We start from the raw sequence: 14448 nt of genomic DNA on the forward strand, positions 1-14448 counted from the left end.
TCCAAGGTCATCAGAGAACCCCTAATTGCTAAGTGCAATGGGATATTATTTCTCTGTTCTTTCATTGACCTCCCTGCAACATTTGAACCCAACTACTCCTTTCTCATTGAAAAATCTCTCAGCTTTCTTAATTGACGCTTCCCTATTGTTTTCTTTCTTTCTTTCTTTCTTTTCTTTCTTTCTTTCTTTCTTTTCTTCTTTCTTTCTTTCTTTTTTCTTTCTTTCTTCTTTCTTTCTTTCTTTCTTTCTTTCTTTCTTTCTTTCTTTCTTTCTTCCTTCTTTCTTTCTTCTTTCTTTCTTTCTTTCTCTCTCTCTCTCTTTCTTTCTTTCTTTCTTTCTTCTTTCTTTCTTTCTTTTCTTTCTTTCTTTCTTTCTTTCTTTCTTTCTTTCTTTCTTTCTTCTTTCTTTTCTTTCTTTCTTTCTTTCTTTCTTCTTTCTTTCTTTCTTTCTTTTCTTTCTTTCTTTCTTTTCTTTCTTCTTTCTTTCTTTCTTTCTTTCTTTCTTTCTTTCTTTCTTTCTTTCCTTTCTTTCTTTCTTTCTTTCTTTCTTTCTTTCTTTCTTTCTTTCTTTCTTTCTTTCTTTCTTTCTTTCTCTCTTTCTTTCTTCTTTCTTTTCCTAACTGTGGCTACTACCTTTTGGTTCTCTTAGCCAAATCCTTATGCTCTGGACATTTCTTTTTATCATTTTTATTTTTTACTTATTTTTTTAAAGATTTTATTTACTTATTTGAGAGAGAGAGAGAGAGAGAGAGAGAGAGAAGGAGGGAGAGTGAGAGGGAGAAGCAGTCTCCCCACTGAGCAGGGAGCCCATTGTGAGGCTCAATCCCAGGACCCTGAGATCATGACCTGAGCCAAAGGCAGATGCTTAACCAACTGAGCCACCCAGGTGCCCCTCTTTTTAAATCATTTTTAGCACAATGAAGCTATTTTTCTGCTTTTAAAATAGGTACATGGGACGCCTGGGTGGCTCAGTTGGTTAGGTATCTGCCTTTGGCTCCGGTAGTGATCTCAGGGTCCTGGGATCTGAGCCCCATGTTGGGCTCCCTGCTCAGCTGGGAGTCTGCTTCTCTCTCTGTCTCTCTGCCCCCCATTCATGTGCACTCTCTCTCAAATAAATTTTTAAAAATAAAAAAAAAAAGATGCATAATTGTTGAAGAATAGCAACAATGCAGAACAATGCAAAGTTGACTGACAAAGATTACCCTGCAATCCATCCCCTATGGAAAACTAAGGTTCATGATTTGATAGTCAACCTTTCTCCTCCTGAGCTCTTTCTGAAGTAGATTTAAAAATGTGCCTAAATAATTTTCTCTGTTTGATTTTTTGGGGAGTTGTTCTCTGTTTTTGGAGGAAACTCTACCAACCATGATTACCAGAAGAACTGTTATTTTGTATTCAGTTTGAAATATTTGATATCTGCCCACAGTGAGTTGAGCTCAGTGGTGAACATCTTTCAGGGAAATCTCCTCTGTCTATACAGCCAGTTTTCTGCAGCCAATTAAGATCAAGCATGTCTTGCTAAATGGCAGGTAATAAATTCTTCAATGTATTATAAATACCAAGTGACGATTATAAAACTTGACTATTGGTACTAAATTGGAGGATATTAGGGAGAAGCCCAGAAGAGATGGATAGTTTTTATTTTACCTCCACAAACCATTTATTACAATACAGTTCATGCTGGATGAAGGAGATCGTGTATCTCTTGGTAAAGCACACTGAAAACTTGAGTTGAGGGCAACATTATAGGCTAATCCTGTCTTGCCTTGAGGCTAAGAAGAAATGGCCAGCAGAGTAAAGCCAAGTCCTGCATGGGGGTTCAGAAGGCATGCCTGATAACGTTCCTGTCGTAGGCTTTCAGGAAAAGAAGCTCTTAACAAGAGACTGATAGATAGGTAGCTTATTGATTTTTGTTGTTGTTGTTTTTAAGATTTTATTTATTTATTTGAGAGAGAGAGCATGCACATGGTGGGGGGCAGGGGCATAAGGAGATGAAAAAGCAGACTCCCTACTGAGCAGGGACTCCTATGTGAGGCTTGATCCCAGGACCCCAATCCTGACATGAGCTGAAGGCAGACACTTAACTGACTGAGCCACCCAGGCACCCCTAGCTTGTTGATTCTTATAAGGAATTGTTTCTTTAGAAGAATTTCAGGCTGGAAAATAATAACCTGGGCTTGTGTATCCTTCAGAGCAATCCCTGGTCCCAAATGCCTACACTATGCACACTGCCTAGTTGTTACAGTTTCCTCTTTAGAGTAATTGTCCTGAATTTCTCCTCTCCAGGGCTGGTTCTGAAAATCAGTTGACAAGGAAGATGTTTTCTTTTCTTTTCTTTTTTTTTTTTTTTGAGAGAGGCAGAGCATGTATAGGGTAGGGGCAGAGGGAGAGGGACACACAGATTCCCCCCTCCCCAAATTGAGCAGGGAGCCCGACAGGGGGCTTGATCCCAGGACACTAAGATTATGACCTGAGCCAAAGGCAGATACTTAACCAACTGAGCCACCCAGGCACCCCAAGGAAGACATCTTCATTAGACAGACTTTAGAGCAACAAAAGTTCAGAACAAGAAATTTATTTTTCCACCAGAAGACTAATGGCTTTATTTCTTCATTGTTACAAACTATCCTTTTCTGTCCTAATACACCACTAATTCCCAATTGGTAGAGATTTTTGTCCCAGGAGGGAGGTTGGGGGAATTGTTGATTGTCACAACTGAGGGGAAGTACTATGGCATCTAATAGGTACAGGCTAGATATAAAAAAGCCCGCCATATCAAAAAAAATTATCTAGCCCAAAAGATCAGTAACCCTGTAATAGATATGTGCTCTTGGACCAGTGGCTGAGATGCAGTTTCTCCTTTACTGTCATTTTCAAATAACAATTTTTATTGCACTTAGGCTGTTTTCCTCCACTATTTTGTATACATTTAAAAATATATATAATATCAGATAGTAAGAATCTGTTGGATATGGTCCTGGAGAAAAAATATACATCACCCAGAGAGCAAGATCTTGCTATCACCTACAAGGTAGCTACTATGCTTCCTGCTTGGCTTTGTTGCTTAAATGTTGCAGTTTTGAAATGTATGGGAAGAAGTGACCATCTGTGTTTTCTAGAGAGCAAATGGGTAGATTATACTGGATGCCAATAGTCTAATGTCATTAGTTCATCCACCTTGGGTTTTCTCATTTTAGAAAAACAAAGCCACCTCACTCCACCCTTGGCTACCACAGGGTGAACAATTTTATACAATATGACACTGTTACCTAATTAACAGTTGATTAAGTCAGGATTGGATGGTCCCCTGGACTGACTCAACCAGAGTGGATTCTCAAGGACTTGGGAGTTGAAACCAAAATATTCTGGTCTAATTTGGCTGCTTTGTTGAACTAAAAAAAATGCAAATCTAGGATATGATAGTGGTGGCCATATTTCTGCTCTATGGACTGGAAAATAGTCCCAGAGGACTGAGCTTAAGAAGATGCCTATTGCCAGGGCACGATCCTGGAGACCCGGGATCGAGTCCCACGTCGGGCTCCCCGTGCATGGAGCCTACTTCTCCCTCTGCCTGTGTCTCTGCCTCTCTCTCTCTCTCTCTCTGTGTGACTATCATAAATAAATAAAAATTAAAAAAAAAAAAAAGAAGATGCCTATTGAAGGAGAAGGAGAAGAGAGAGTCTGAGAGAGTTAGGACAACATGTGTTGCTGGCCCTGGTTGGAATTCTTTCTTAGAGGCTATGGGATTCCCTCATGTTTTCATGGAAATCTCCCCTTTTTGAATAAGTTGGTTTGATTGTAATCATAAAGTTGTCTACTTATGATCAGACCATACAATATTGTAGTTTTGTTTTTTATTAAACAATATAATTTAGCCAGCTTTCTAGGTCAATAAATACAAATCAAAAAGGGCTGAGTTTCATTTTTGTTGAACACAATATGATTTATTTAACAAGGTCTCCTTACTAATGTACATTAAGGTTTCCAAGTAGGTTTATTCTCATAATGAACAACCTTGAATATACTTTAAAAAAATACTTGCACAATTATATTTTTTTCCATAAATTCTTGAAGTCAAATTGCTGAGTCAAAAGATACCATGTAAAACTGTTTATGTATTATCATACTTCTCTGGAGAAAAATTATCTTTATTAATGCTTTCATCAACAATGATTGGGAACTGTCATTTCCCCAAAATGGTTAGTAACATTAGATTTTGTAAATATTTTCAACATTTGCAATCTGGTGGTAAAAGTTGGTGGCATGTTTTAAATTTTTAATTTTTTGGTCATCAGTGAAAATGAACATCCTATGTTTATTTCTTATTTGGGGAGTTGTGTCTTCATGACTTTTGACCATTTTGGATTTTGGAGTTCATGTTTTATCATTGACTTAAAAGCAATCTTTACATATTAGGGCATTCACTCCCTATTATTTGTGTTGCAACATCCCCCAACCCCCCACCCCCACTGTTTGTACTTTGTTTCCCTTTTATTTTTGACTTTGTATACATATATATTGGAAGAGTGCAGGCACTTTTCAAACTCCCATAGTCAGATGTCTCCATATTTGATATTTTCTGGATTCCCTATTTATAAAAAGAAAAGCAATAACTTTCACCCATATTTTATTCTGGGACTTTAATTTTTTATTTTAAAAATATTTGATACACCCTCGTTTCCGACTTTGTGGATTTCCCACCCACAAACATTTGTTCCTCAAGTTCTTTCTTTCTATCTCTGTAATATCTTCACAATATATCCCCTCGTTCCACCTCCAACTTCTTCACCTTGGCCAAGAACTCGTTATTTTTGGCCTATATTCCTGCAACAGCCTCCTAACTAGTCTCCCTGCTTCCAATCTGAGAACTCTAAAATTCAGTCCCAGATGTTGCCAGGATGGTTTTTTAACAAGCACTTCTGGGGGACTTCCAGGAAAGATTTTTCTTTGAGCTTAGTCATTTAATTTTTCTCTCTAAGATTTCCATGGAAAATACTAGCTTAAGCAGTCTAAGCTACTTTATGATAGTCAGAGTGCAGCTCTGGTCATATTTTTTAATTTTTCAAAATAAAATTAAAATCTTATTACGATCCCATGATTCAAAAAGACAGGAGGTTTGGCATAACCTTGTATTGGATGTTATCACTCAAGATGCAAAGCACCTCTGACCCTTTAAACAGCCCTCAGAGAAAGGGGAGTTTTTATGAGTTAGATGATATTCCCTCTTTGATGAAAACATTTACTGCTGACCAAGCACTTGTGAATGTCTTCCCATTTCCAAGCTTCTTTGCAGGTAGGTTTGAGCCATGTGACTGGTTTTCATCAATACGCTGTGAACAGATATGAGGAGCTCCAAGGAGAAGCTCCAATAGCCAACACATGGTTACTCCATTTCATTGTTCCCTTCCACCATGAAACTATTACAGTCCAGACAGAGGCAATTTATTCATCCTCTGACCTATAACAAAGAAGATATGGGCCACAATTTCAGTCAGCTCATAGTGATCTTGAAATAAGAGTAAGGAACAAATCACAGATTTTGACATCATTTGCACAACATATCATAACTCAGCCATAATGGCAGGAGACCAGATAAAAGCTACAAGTACTCTTAAGGCTAGTCTCTGAACTGGTACCGTGTCACTCTAGTGGTCAAAGAATTCACAGTTCAGCTCAGATTCAATGGAGAGGGGGATGGATGGAGGTGAGGGTCAAAGAACTTGTGGCCATCTTTCATCCCCGTCACAGTCTGCTTTCTGGCCACAGATGCATTTCTCTAACATGAAAAATGCTCATTCTTTTCCAACACCACCCATGTCTTACCCCATCATGGCACTGGTTCAAGTTGTAGGGCATTATCATCTAGATCAAGTCCTGGTATAGATGAATGTCTTTAGATGAGTACAAATCCTCTTTATCTGAAGACCTATGAATTAAAGAGCTAGGCTATCTAATCTCCCAAATACACATAACATGCAAGAGAAAGACATAAATAGGACAATCACAACAGACACTAAAGGAAAAGATATGGGAAGCACACAGCAGTAACTAGTCTGTAGCAATTCTGAAATCCAGTCAGAAATGCATTGCTGGTTCTTTGATTAGGGTCCAGTTTTACTCCCCGGGAATGATTTCCCATGGCTCTTGGTTACATGCTCTCAGACCTTTCCATTCCATAAGAAATAGATCACTTTTGCAACTGAGTAGCCTTCTCAGCTCTCTTCCCATAGAAAGTTGGAAACCCTTAATTTTATGCTGTTTCTGTCCATTTTATGAGTCACCAGTACTTATACCAATTTAGTTCTCTTAAATATTATGTGACTTTCCTATAAATCTTATTCAGCTTCACTCCATTACACAAAAACAACACTCACAGATGTTTTCATGACAAGCTGTCTCTGGCTTCATTTTAGAGTCTGAGTGCAATGAGACAGCTCTCTTAAGATGTTCAGAAGCTTTTTTGTCTAGTTGAGAGAGTCCATGAGGCATGCCCACAAATCTTTCTGAAGTATAAACAAAAAAATCTCAGTTCCATCCTTGAGATGATCTTTGCCCTGAGGCTATCTCTTCTATCAAGACCTCTCTACTGTCTTGAGAGTCTGGGAATGAAAAGTGGTTTTCTTTTTGAAACTACAGGTTCTGGTTCCCTTATATTTCCTCTCAATTCTTATTGAAATTGAAAACTGAAGAGTTCCTTTTTTTTTTTTTTTTTTTTAGTTCATCTTTCTCTGTACATGTAGCTTAATAAAATCAACTGGCAGTATCAATATTCTTCCAGGGAATTTCCTTAGCCAAATCCATACATTTTCTGTATATTTCCTATTTTCCATATTACCTCAGGCAATATGCTGCCAAACTTTTCACTGTTAAGGATACATATCTTCTTTACTCCAGTCTCAGACAGTAAGTTCCTTACTGAACTCCAAGCTTTCATGAAGACTCCTTGAGGCTTTCTCTGCTCTTGTCTACAACTCAGTCTGAAAGACAATGTTATGTATCTTTTTTTTTTTTAATGGCAGCACCCCACTCTGAGTAACAATTTATAATCTAGTCATTTATTGTTGTGTTACAAACCACTTCAAGACTTAGAGGCATATAAGAACAACCAATTTATTATGCTGATAGTTATTTCAGTTTGGAATTGAACTAGGACATAATGGGGGCTATTTATTATTTGTCTCTGCTCTACAATGCTTGGGATTTCAGTGGGAGAGGCTCAGATGTCTGGAGATGGCTAGAATGGATTGATTGGGACCCTAAGTGGAAGGATGACTTCACTTTGGATTCTTCACATCTCTCTCTCTCTTGTGCTAAGGCCACTTACCATGTCATGAGATGGCCCTTAGGAGAGAGAGAAGCCATGTCAGGAGAACACTCAGGCCCACATAGCTAGAAACCAAGGCTTGCTGCCAACCATTGAGTGATCTTGGTAGTGGATATCTGAGGCCTGCATACAAGCACATGAGTGGGTTTAGAAGTAGATTCTCCCTCAGTCAAGTGCTTATATGACCAGAGCTCCAGCTTGCATCTCAATTGCCATCTCATGAAGGATACTGAGCCATAACCACTCAGCAACTTTTGGATTCCTGATTGACAGAAACTGAGGGACATATTTGTTTTTTTTTTTTTTTAAAGATTTTATTCATTTATTCATGAGAGACACAGACAGAGAGGCAGAGACATAAGCAGAGGGAGAAACAGTCTCCCTACAGGGAGCCCGATGCGGGACTTGATCCTGGGACCCTGGGATCATGACCTGAGCCAAAGGCAGATGCTCAGTGACTGAGCTACCCAGGTGCCCTATATGTTGTTCTAAGCTCCTACATTTGGAGTAATTTGTTATACAGTAATAGACAGTTAATATTATTCCACCCTTCTCTTATTTCTTTAAAGATTTTATTATTTTTAAAGATTTTATTTATTCTTTTGAGAGGGAGAAAGAGCACAAGCAGGGTGCAAGGCAAAGGGAGAAGCAGACTCCCACTGAGCAGGGAGCCCAGTGTGTGGTTCAATCCTGGGATTCTGGGATCATGACCTGAGCCAAAGGCAGATACTCAACCACTGAGCCACCCAGTGTCCCTGTTTGTTTGTTTAAGAGAGAGAGAGAGCAAGAGAGAAAGACACCCCCACACACACTGAGCAGGGAGCCTGTTAAAGGGCTCAATACCAGGACCTTGGGATCATGACCTGGGCCTGAGGCAGATATTTAACTGAATGAATCACTCAGGCACCCCTGGAATTATGCCTTTTAAAGAACCTTCAGCATCAATAAACCTGTTCTGACTAATATACACCTCTGCTCCCTGAGCATTGATCCTATACTTGTTTAAAATATTGATATTTACTCATTGTGCATTTTTGCATTAATTTTGACTTTTTAAAATATTGCATTAAAATAATATTTCTCTTGATGATTGAGATGTGAGGAGACACCCTTAAACTTTGCACTAATGTGAGTGTCTCACTAACTTCACCTGAATTCTGGCCCTGTCCTGAGGTGATAGAGATGAGTACAGTTTTGTTCTTGCAGGCCACTTGACTTGACCTTATCTATTATAACCATAAAGTGTTGAGTTCTGAGATGTCCTGGCCAGACTATTATAGCACCATCAGAAGCATAAGGTCATGGGATTTTATAGATAGAAAGGATCTTAGAATAAAATATCCCAAATCTTTCTGCTAGAGAGAAGGAAATTGAAACTCAAAGGGATAACATAATTTGGCCAGAGTCACATAGCTGGTAAATTATGTCTTGTACCCGAACTCATTATCTTTTTTGCCTTAAGTTTAGCATTCATTCCACTATAATAAAAAAGCCTATTCTAAACCCCTTTCTTCACACAAAAAGAAATCATTTCCTTGTTAAATTTCATTTGGGTATTCCACAAAAAATGTTGAGAAATAATAAAAATCTGGAGTTCCTTTCCTGTAACTCCGGAGCATGATTTTACTCCAGTTTAGTCTATAAATTGACATGGATTATGAGGTTGTGTGGTATTTAGCTTTATGATAATTACCTATTTGAATAGCTGATAAGAGTTAATTTATCCTGAAGACAACTAGAAATAAAAGAATAATTGGGTTATAAAATTAAAGCAATAACATCTGCAGTTTCTACTACATTGAACATATTTGATGTAGAGAATATTTCAATTAGGCTGAAAAAAACCTGTGAATGCTTTTCCTCCTTATATTCTTCCTCAAAAGATAGAAAGGCATAGCACACTCAAAGAATAATCAAAAATAGGAAATTGGCCCAACTTCTTGATATTTCACTTTTGTCTGGAGAAAGTATATATACCTGTGACCTCAGATACTCTTCTATGACCAGTAATTGCTGCAGTGAAATAACTGGCCAGCCTTCTCTGAGTTTAATTTAGTAGCATGAATGGGCAGTTTCTGCACGATTAATGGCTTTACTTAAATCAGATAGTCAAGAATTCCAATCCTGGCACTACTGATAACTCTCTGTGACTTTGGACAAGTTGCTTGACCTCTCTGGGTCTCAGTTCTCTTAACTATTTTCACTTGTGACTTATTAATTAAACCAGTGTGGACCGATGGCCTTTTTTGTTTTCATCACCCTGCTGGGATAGGGATGGGGGTTGGGGAGATATAGTACCTGATTTCAAGCAACTTGTGATAAAATATGGATGCAAATACCCTCCACATAAGACAAAATATGGTAAATTACAAGTAAGTGGTATACAAAGAAAGAGATAAAAAGGAAGGCATTGCTTTCATTTGGAGGCAGTGGCCTTCCAGCGTGGTGGGGAGGATGGGGAGAAGTTGGCCCTGGTGCAGGCATTTGTGGAAAACCAAAATAATAATAAAACCACTTCAAAATCAGTCTACCTTCTCTATCACAGTACACTTGCCATTCTAAATTATATGTGATAAAATATTTCTCTCCCTTGGGGTTGACAGTTCTCGCCCTTTGTTACCCCACCATCTGGAAAGTTGAAAAAAGGACTCAGAAGAGGAAGTGGAAGAGAGAGAGAAGCCTGACCTTGAAGCAGACCTAAAGTTCTTGGAAGAAATGTGGGAAAACTTTCAATGCAGATATGGAGTTGCAGTTTAATGTTGAGTAGAGGCCAGATTGCAGAAAAACATATATTTGGCCTAATTATTTTATTTAAATCTTGCTGTATAATTAAAGTATTATAAATCCAATCATTAACGTGTGGGAGTTCATTGTTAACTCTTTAACACATACACATTTATTTTTAAGTGTAATTAATTAGCCAGAAGAAGTATGTGTAAAGGATAATGACATGTAGTGGAGTGTTTTCAAGAATTGTTATGCTTATTGCTTTGACTTGGAGGAATACAAAGCGGAATTGAAACAAAAAAAAAGGAAAACTTTTAGGTTTGGGAGTATCCTCTTGAGTAAAGAGGCAAGTAAAAACCTTGTACTCAATACGACAGGCTTCTTTCTTTTACTTTCTTATTACTAAAATTTTCCTCATTAATCGAGATAAAATAGTTGACTCAATGAGAAATAGGCTCCCACTCTTAATGTGTTTGACTTAAGAGTTAAAGAGATGAATATATATTCTGATATATTGATCTTAGAGCATTTGGACCAATGAGGGATAACAGGTGGAGGTTAACAAGATGATGGAAGGCAGATCCCTTGACATAGGAATAAAAGTGGTAAGGGACTGGGGGTGACACAAGCACATTATGCTTTTTCAGCTTATTGCTACAGCTCTAGACCAGACTTTGTGGCCTTCCTCTTGAAAAAACTGCCTGAAGTCAGTAGTTCAGCCATAGTGAAGCCATGGTCCTAGAGGAATCAGTAGCTAACATCTTGTCTTCTCAGCTCCCACCATCTCAGTGAACACCTTCGACATTTAGATGAAGGGTGGAGGCTGAGTACCACTACAATTTCTTTGATCACCCCTTGATTCCAAGAGGCTGGAAGTGATGAGTACTTAATTTCTGTTTGTGGGAGTGGGCTAGGAAGGATTGAGTAAGCCAGTTCACAAGGAGTATCCAGAGCAGATGTCAAGGAGGGGTGGCATATTCTGAAAAGCAAGAATGCTTTGGTGTGACTGAAACACAGAATGCTGGGGCAGTAAAAGAGAGTATCCTGGAGAAAGATGTATGTAGGAAGAAAGAGAAGTAGAGGCATATTTGTTATTCTAAATGTTTTATATGAGTTCATAGGCAGTGGAGGCCTTTGGAGCATAAACACTAGGGCATGATGGAAATTATTAGTAAATTTAACAACTTGAAATGTTAGGAAGACTTTCCCAATGGTGAGATACATTACAAAGAGAAGAGGCATGGTTGACATTTTTGAAAATGACAATGAGCTATCATCTCTGGTTTCACTATGGTATAGCCTAAGGGTAGATGGAGGGTCAGGTGCTCTACTCAAGTCTCTTGGGAGTGCAAGGAAAGCGTTTCTATTGCCAAAGTTCATGGAATCCCAGAGAAGACCATCACAGTGGCTGTCCTCTCCATTCACTTTTTTTTTTTGTGTGAATATAATCAGGATGTATATGGGTTCCAAGGGTTGCATTGGATTATCTGTCAAGAAAACTTTTAGCTTCATCAAAAAATGTCCTTCTCTTAATTTTTTCCCATTCAACTCCAATGACTGAATTTTCAGGATGTAGAACTCAATAGTTTCCCTAGACAAAAGTGAATCACTCCAATTTCCCAGCCATTTACAGTGTCGAACACTCCTTTGGCCTTCTTGTCCTCTTTTGAAAGGACTGTGTGTCCCAGAGAAGGTGTATTCATGGCTGTATCAGTGTGCTTGCTTCCTGCGTGTGGCGCCATGTGTTTCCTCCAGCACAAAAGCAAACTGGCCAGTTTTGTGTGCTTCTGGATGAAGAAACTCCAGTGTCAGATTCATTACATTCTGCTTACCTTCAGAGGAGCTATGTTGTCAGCTAATTCCTGAGAGCATACATAAGCCACTGCTGACTAGCATTTTGCCTGCTGTGTACACAGAACTTGGCTAAAATGACCTATAAACACACAAACTATTTCTGTATGTGATGGTGTCTCCCCCCATCTTTCCCTGCTCCCCAGAGTCTGTGCATGAGAATACTGTCTTCAAATGCAATAACTTTCCATGACACTTTATCATTCTAATAGCCATAAAATTACCAAATACTGCATCTTCTATTTTTATGCATGGTAGCTAGGGAAACAAATTCATGTGCACATCTTTCTTCAGAAAGCAAAACTAAATAAAGGTCAGGGGTTTATCTTTTTATTTCAGTTTGTTGCTCTTTCATTCAGAATTTATCCTGCTCACACCCTCTCCCTCTCTGACCCACAGCATAAAAACATAAAGTTGGTCAATAGCTAGGATGGGAGAAATTCAGATACATGAAATGGTATACAGAAAAGGGCTGGCATCTATTCAGTGTCTCCATAGAGTGTTTTACTTCTATTCTCCCTGGAAGGAAAGTTTGGAGATTCTCATACTCTATATTCCCATTTTTTTTTATGGTATTGATCCCAAACTGAAAAGACCAGGATTCAACTCCACTTAATCACTCTGTTTTTTTAAAGATTTTATCTCTCTCTCTCTCTCTCTGTCTCTTTTAGTTAAAAGGGAGAGAGTGGGAGAGTGAGAGCATGAGTTGGGAGAGGGGCAGGGAGAGAATCTCAAGCAGATTCTGCACCGAGTGCAGAGCCCAACCCAGGGCTCACTCTCACAGCCCCTGAGACCATGCCCTGAGCCAAAATCAAGACTTGGACACAACAGACTGAGCCATCCAGGCGCCCCCAAATCCCCATAATAATTCTTTAAGAATTATTAAGCCCCTAGTAGTTCTTCATTAAGCATACCCTGGACTCAAACTATTTATATTTAGTTTGGTCTCTTGAAAGCCCATGAGCCATTGAACTTCATTACTCTTGGTTACTCCTCTGTGGTTTCATGCCCAATACCTTTGTACCCTCAGTTCCTTTTGTCTGAGATTCTCTTCAGCTTAGTCCTCGGAGCTAGACATAAACTCTGGACGGACAGGGATCATGTACCTGCAGTATGTGTAGTAGATACTCAATAAATGTTTGTTTCTTGGCTGCCTACCCAGCACAGAAATTATCTTTCTTCCTGAATTATGTCCAGAAGGATCTGCAGGCAGTACATTCTTTTAATCTTTGTATATTTGCAAGTACCTTTAATTTGCCTTTACATTTAGCCAGATATGAAATTACAGGTTATGATTCTTTTCCCTCAGCACTGGGAAGATATATCACTCCATTGCCTTCTGGAATCAATTGTTGTGGCTGAGCAGTCAGCTAAGAATGTAATTGTCATTCCTTTGTGGGTAATCTGTATCTTCTTTCTGGTAACCTAAAGATTTTTTTTCTTCATGTGTCTACTTTTCACTAGGATGTGCCTAGATGTGCATTTATTTTCATTTATGCTACCTGGATTTGGAGCTTCTCTCAGCATGTCTGGAAAATTCTCAACTATTATCTTTCTAAATATCTCTGCTCTGCCACTTGCTTTATCCTATACTTTTAACATTCCTATTAGCCATATTTTGGAGCCCATCAATTTATTCTCCATGTTTTTAAACTATAGCTTAATGAAAAAAATATTTTTATCTCTCTATGATGCATTTTTGTGGAATTCTAAGTAGTATCCTCCAATTCACGAATTCTTGCTAATTATATCCAGTGTGGAGTTTATATCATCTACAGATTTAAAGATTTTAATGACCACATTTTTCATTTCCAACATTTTTAGGAGACACTTTTAAAATATACATTTTATAATGCTTGTGGGGCACTTGGCTGGCTTATTCGGTAGCGTATGCAACTCTTGGTCTGGGGTTCTGAGTTTGAGCCCCACATTAGGTGTAGAGATTACTTTTTTTTTTTTTTTTAGAGATTACTTTTTAAAAATATTTTATTTATTTATTTATTTGAGAGAAAGATAGCACAAGGAGATGAAGCAGCAGAGGGAGAGGGAGACACAGGCTTCCCACTGAGTGGAGAGCCTGATGTGGAGCTCAATTCCAGGACGTTAGGATCATGACCTGAGCTGAAGGCAGACACTTAACCCGACTGAGCCACCCTGGTGCCCCTAGAGATTACTTTTTAAGAAGTAAATACTTGTATCCCCTCATAACTTCTTGTTTTATTTTTAATTCGATTTTCACTTTGTTCCTACCTTTTTGAGATATAATTGACATATAGCATTGTGTGAGACTAAGTTGTACATGTTGATAGAGTACATTTGTATGTTGTAATATGATTGCCACTGTAGCATGAGGTAGCTCCAGTACATCACCAAATTACTGTTTCTTTTTTGTGTGAGAATATTTAAGATTTACTCCTTTAGCAACTTTCAAGTATGTAATATAGTATTCTAATCAGTATGTTATACATTGGATCCCCAGAACTTATTCATCTTATAGCTGGGATTTGAACTCTTTGATCAATAACTCCCTATTGCCCAAACTCATAC

At 38.4% G+C, this 14448-nt stretch overlaps 2 long non-coding RNA genes across 9 annotated transcripts in view; both read left to right on the forward strand.

The window, feature by feature from the left end:
• Positions 1-14448, forward strand: part of LOC144319235 (uncharacterized) — an 824173-nt gene that overhangs the window by 196832 nt on the left and 612893 nt on the right. The window lies entirely within an intron of this gene.
• The window catches only part of LOC144319225 (uncharacterized), a 105748-nt gene that overhangs the window by 28258 nt on the left and 63042 nt on the right, over positions 1-14448 (forward strand). The window lies entirely within an intron of this gene.

This window comes from Canis aureus, chromosome 8, assembly GCF_053574225.1.
Source record: "Canis aureus isolate CA01 chromosome 8, VMU_Caureus_v.1.0, whole genome shotgun sequence".
NCBI lineage: Eukaryota > Metazoa > Chordata > Mammalia > Carnivora > Canidae > Canis > Canis aureus.